Here is a 6,581-nt window from a genome sequence, read left to right as displayed (position 1 = left end):
CAGTGGTGGTGATGCTGTCTATATATTATATTGAAAGTTAAAGTCCTGCATATTAATATTGGTGGGAATATTTTGCAGATTTTATTGCGAAATGTTTTGTTACTGTCCGTATGGAGCTTGTTTTTGATCGCAGGTCCAGGAATGACTGAAGAATTGCAACATGTACCTGGAGCTAAATGCAGATAGCACTACTGGGTGATTTGAAAAGTCATAGTCATTCGATCAATATTATAATAATACTTTAAGCAAAAATGTTTACCTTTAAATTACAATCTGTAGAAACTATGAGAACAGAAAGGTTCAGAACTTTTGTCAAACACCACAGCACAGTTGAAAAATATATGGCAAATAGAAATCCAATGTGGATGGTGTTAAGAGATACAGTGGGGAGAACAAGTATTTGAAACACTGCCGATTCTGCAGGTTTTCCTACTTACAGAGCATGTAGAGGTCTGTAATTTTTATCATAGGTACACTTCAACTGTGAGAGACGGAATCTAAAACAAAAATCCAGAAAATCACATTGTATGATTTTTAAGTAATTAATTTGCATTTTATTGCATGACATAAGTATTCGAACACCTACCAACCAGTAAGAATTCCGGCTCTCACAGACCTGTTCGTTTTTCTTTAAGAAGCCCTCCTGTTCTCCACTCATTACCTGTATTAACTGCACCTGTTTGAACTCGTTACCTGTATAAAAGACACCTGTCCACACACTCAATCAAACAGACTCCAACCTCTCCACAATGGCCAAGACCAGAGAGCTGTGTAAGGACATCAGGGATAAAATTGTAGACCTGCACAAGGCTGGGATGGGCTACAGGACAATAGGCAAGCAGCTTGGTGAGAAGGCAACAACTGTTGGCGCAATTATTAGAAAATGGAAGAAGTTCAAGATGACGGTCAATCACCCTCGGTCTGGGGCTCCATGCAAGATCTCACCTCGTGGGGCATCAATGATCATGAGGAAGGTGAGGGATCAGCCCAGAACTACACGGCAGGACCTGGTCAATGACCTGAAGAGAGCTGGGACCACAGTCTCAAAGAAAACCATTAGTAACACACTACGCCGTCATGGATTAAAATCCTGCAGCGCACGCAAGGTCCCCCTGCTCAAACCAGCGCATGTCCAGGCCCGTCTGAAGTTTGCCAATGACCATCTGGATGATCCAGAGGAGGAATGGGAGAAGGTCATGTGGTCTGATGAGACAAAAATAGAGCTTTTTGGTCTAAACTCCACTCGCCGTGTTTGGAGGAAGAAGGATGAGTACAACCCCAAGAACACTATCACAACCGTGAAGCATGGAGGTGGAAACTGTTCTGCAAAGGGGACAGGACGACTGCACCGTATTGAGGGGAGGATGGATGTGGCCATGTATCGCGAGATCTTGGCCAACAATCTCCTTCCCTCAGTAAGAGCATTGAAGATGGGTCGTGGCTGGGTCTTCCAGCATGACAACGACCCGAAACACACAGCCAGGGCAACTAAGGAGTGGCTCCGTAAGAAGCATCTCAAGGTCCTGGAGTGGCCTAGCCAGTCTCCAGACCTGAACCCAATAGAAAATCTTTGGAGGGAGCTGAAAGTCCGTATTGCCCAGCGACAGCCCCGAAACCTGAAGGATCTGGAGAAGGTCTGTATGGAGGAGTGGGCCAAAATCCCTGCTGCAGTGTGTGCAAACCTGGTCAAGAACTACAGGAAACGTATGATCTCTAATTGCAAACAAAGGTTTCTGTACCAAATATTAAGTTCTGCTTTTCTGATGTATCAAATACTTATGTCATGCAATAAAATGCAAATTAATTACTTAATCATACAATGTGATTTTCTGGATTTTTGTTTTAGATTCCGTCTCACTGTTGAAGTGTACCTATGATAAAAATGACAGACCTCTACATGCTTTGTAAGTAGGAAAACCTGCAGAATCGGCAGTGTATCAAATACTTGTTCTCCCCACTGTATATGGGAGGGGTTGTATGGAGCTGAAGGGTGGGACTAATAACAACAAGATAACTAATGTAAAATATACTGTGTCCGTAAAATATATATAGGTTCAGAACTTTTGTGAAACAGCACAGTTCAACATATATGTCAAATAGAAATCAAACTGGATGGACATCAGAAATAGATGGGAGGAGTTGAGGGTAGATGAAGGATGGGACTAAAAATAACTAAAATAACAGTAGTACACTGCCGTTCAAAGGTTTTGGGGTCACTTAGAAATGTCCTTGTTTTTGAAAGAAAAGCACATTTTTGTCCATTAAAATAACATCAAACTGATCAGAAATACAGTGTAGACATTGTTGATGTTGTAAATGACTATTGTAGCTGGAAACGGCAGATTTTTTAATGGAATATCTATGTAGGCGTACAGAGTCCCATTATCAGCAACCATCACTCCTGTGTTCCAATGGCACATTGGGTTAGCTAATCCAAGTTTATCATTTTAAAAGGCTAATTGATCATTAGAAAACCCTTTTGCAATTATGTTAGCACAGCTGAAAACGGTTTTGATTAAAGAAGCAATAAAACTGGCTATCTTTAGACTAGTTGAGTATCTGGAGCATCAGCATTTGTGGGTTCGATTGCAGGCTCAAAATGGCCAGAAACAAAGAACTTTCTTCTGAAACTCGTCAGTCTATTCTTGCTCTAAGAAATGAAGGCTATTCCATGCAAGAAATTGGCAAGAAACCAAAGATCTCGAACAACGCTGTGTACTACTCCCTTCACAGAACAGCGCAAACTGGCCCTAACCAGAATATTAAGAGGAGTTGGAGGCCCGGGTGCACAACTGAGCAGGAGGACAAGTACATTGGAGTGTCTAGTTTGAGAAACAGACGCCTCACAAGTCCTCAACTGGCAGCTTCATTAAATAGTACCCGCAAAACACCAGTCTCAACGTCAACAGTGAAGAGGCGACTCCGGGATGCTGGCCTTCTAGGCAGAGTTGCAAAGAAAAAGACATCTCAGACTGGCCAATAAAATGAAAAGATTAAGATGGGCAAAAGAACACACCCTGGACAGAGGAACTCTGCCTAGAAGGCCAGCATCCCGGAGTAGCCTCTTCACTGTTGACGTTGAGACTGGTGTTTTGCTATACTGGGCATTCGGAAAATATTAGACCCTTGACTTTGTCCACATTTTCTTACGTTACAGCCTTATTCTAAAATGTATTAAATTGTTTTCCCCCCTCAATCTACACACAATACCCCATAATGACGAAGCAAAAAACTATTTTTTAGAAATGTTTGCTTTTTGCAGTCCCTTTACTCAGTACTTTGTTTTAGCACCTCAAGTCTTCTTGGGTATGATGCTACAAGCTTGGCACACCTATATTTGGGTAGTTTCTCCCATTTTTCTCTGCAGATCCTCTCAAGCTCTGTCAGGTTCGATGGGGAGCGTTGCTGCACAGCTATTTTCACGTCTCTCCAGAGATGTTAGATCGGGTTCAAGTCCGGGATCTGGCTGGGCCACTGAAAGACATTCAGAGACTTGTCCCAAAGCCAATCCTGGGTTGTCTTGGCTGTGTGCTTAGGGTCATTGTCCTGTTGGAAGGTGAACCTTTGCCCCAGTCTGAGGTCCTGAGCGCTCTGGAGCAGGTTTTCAATCAAGGATCTCTATACTTTGCTCCGTTCATCTTTACCTCGATCCTGACTAGTCTCCCAGTGCATGCTGCTGAAAATATCCCCACAGCATGATGCTGCCACCATGCTTCACCGGTGGGATGGTGCCAGTTTTCCTTCAGACGTAACGCTTGGCATTCAGACCAAAGAGTTCAATCTTGGTTTCATCAGACCAGAGAATCTTGTTTCTCATGGTCTGAAAGTCCTTTAGGTGCCTTCTGGCTAACTCCACGCGGGCTGTCTTGTGCCTTTTACTGAGTAGTGGCTTCCGTCTGGCCACTCTACCATAAAGGCCTGATTGGTGGAGTACTGCAGTGATGGTTGTCCTTCTGAAAAGTTCTCCCATATCAACAGAGGAACTCTAGAGCTCTGTCAGAGTGACTATTGGGTTCTTGGTCACCTCCCTGACCAAGGCCCTTCTCCCCCAATTGCTCAGTTTGGCCGGGCTCTAGGAAGAGTCCATTTAAGAGTGATGGAGACCACTGTGTTCTTGGGGACTTTTGAGAGAGAAAAATTACATATTTACCTGATTTGTTTGACATTTAACAATTGTATACTTAACAACATTTCTGTTCAACTAATGCTGTGTTTTTATGGTCTACACCCTAATATGGTTTTACTTGAGCTGACAATTGATTAATGACTTGGTGATAAAAACCTTACAGCTGGCATTCCATAGACAAGATGTGGTGGGTGTAACCGAGATAGCCTGGAGGAATAGAACAAAGCCCTTATTGTGTCTACTCATTCTTGCATCTGGGAAACAGCACCAGGTGCAGATTTTATTTATTTATTTTCTAAATGTAACCTTTATTTAACTAGGCAAGTCAGTTAAGAACACATTCTTATTGACAATGATGGCCTAGCAGGGAACAGTAGGTTAACTTCTTGAGGGCAGGAGGCAGCATTTTCACTTTCAGATAAATAGCATGCCAAAATTCAACTGCCTGCTACTCATCCCCAGAATATAAGATATGCATATTATTAGTAGATTTGGATAGAAAACACTCTGTTTCTAAAACTGTTTGAATCATGTCTCTTAGAATAACAGAACTTATGTAGCAGGCAAAACCCTGAGGACAAACCATTCAGAATTGTTATTTTTTTGATGTCACTGTCTTTTCAATGAGTTTTCTTAGAGACACCAGATTTCTAATGGACTTTCTTGCAGTTCCTACCGCTTCCACTGGATGTCACCAGTCCTTGGAAATCGGTTGAGGTTATTCCTTTGTGTAATGAAGAAGTAGGGCTATCGTAAATGAGGGTCACATGAAGTACATTTTTTGAGAGAGGCACGTTACGAAAAAAGTTGCGTCAGTTTGTTTTCTTTTTGTATTGAACACAGATCATCCCGTCTTCAAATTGATCGATTATTAACGTTTAAAAATACCTAACGTTGTATTACAAAAGTAGTTTGAAATGTTTTGGTAAAGTTTACATGTAACTTTTGATATATTTTATAGTGAAGTGGCGAAAGTTGGAAGCTGTGTTTTTCTGGAAGAAACGGTCCAAATAAATTGACATTTTGGATATATATCGACGGAATTAATCGAACAAAAGGACCATTTGTGATGTTTATGGGACATATTGGAGTGCCAACAAAAGAATTTCGTCAAAGGCATGATTTATATTTTATTTCTGCGTTTTGTGTCGTGCTTGCAGTGTTGAAATATGCTACTTGCTTTGTTTACTGTTGTGCTATCATCAGATAATAGCATCTTATGCTTTCGCCGAAAAGCCTTTTTGAAATCTGACATGTTGGCTGGATTCACAACGAGTGTAGCTTTAATTTGGTATCTTACATGTGTGATTTAATGAAAGGTTGATTTTTATATAATTTTATTTGAATATGGCGCGCTGTATTTTCCCTGGCTATTGGCCGGTGGGACGATTGCGTCCCACCTGCCCCAGAGAGGTTAACTGCCTTGTTCAGAACGGAACGGCAGATTTTACCTTGTCAGCTCAGGGATTCAATCCAGCAACTTTTCGGTTACTGGCCCAACACTCTAACCACTAGGCTACATGATGACCACAGGATGGACCCAGGATGTCTTGTGGTGCCCCCCGATAAGCAATGGGAGGGGTTGAACCAACCATGACTAAGCATTTTTAGTGTCAGCTATATAAGATCTCTGCATTGTCTGTAAAGGTTAAGCTCTCGGCAATACACTCAAGAGTGTGGGGTCGACAGCTTCATTATTGCAATAATTCATCGATATTGAATAAAGAGGATTGTTTAAAGAAATGACAATCTCTCTCACTTGATTAGAACATTCCACGACACCTTCAATGCTGCAGACATTTTTTGGTACCCTTCCCCAGATCTGTGCCTCGACACAATCCTATCTTTGAGCTCTACAGACAATTCCTTCGACCTCATGGCTTGTTTTTTGCTATGACATGCCCTGTCAACTGTGGGACCTTATATAGACAGGTGTGTGCCTTTCCAAATCAAGTCCAATAAATTGAATTTACCACGTGGACTCCAATCAAGTTATAGAAACATCTCAAGGATGATCAATGGAAACAGGATGCACCTGAGCTATGTTTTGAGTCTCATAGCAAAGGATCTGAATACTTATGTAAATGTGATATTTCAGTTTCTTCTAATTTATACATTTGCAAATACTCATAAAAACCTGTTTTTGCTTTGTAATTATGGGGTATTGTGTGTAGATTGAGGAGGAAAACAAACAATTTAATCCGTTTAGAATAAGACTGTAAAGTAACAAAATGTGGAAAAAGTCAAGGGGTCTGAATACTTTCCGAGTGCACTGTATATTTACAAAACAATTAACAGGGGATTGGAAATGATGCAGACAATTACATTGATGGAAGCTACAGTCAATCTGCAATATTAAAGTTGATCTACCTACCCCCCCAATTTTTTTAAAATAATAATAAAAATATCACCCATTACCCAGTCACTCTCTACCACACAATCAGGATATGAACCC

This window comes from Salvelinus namaycush, chromosome 20 (genome assembly GCF_016432855.1).
Source record: "Salvelinus namaycush isolate Seneca chromosome 20, SaNama_1.0, whole genome shotgun sequence".
NCBI classification, from domain to species: Eukaryota; Metazoa; Chordata; class Actinopteri; order Salmoniformes; family Salmonidae; genus Salvelinus; species Salvelinus namaycush.
This window is presented reverse-complemented; position numbering follows the sequence as displayed.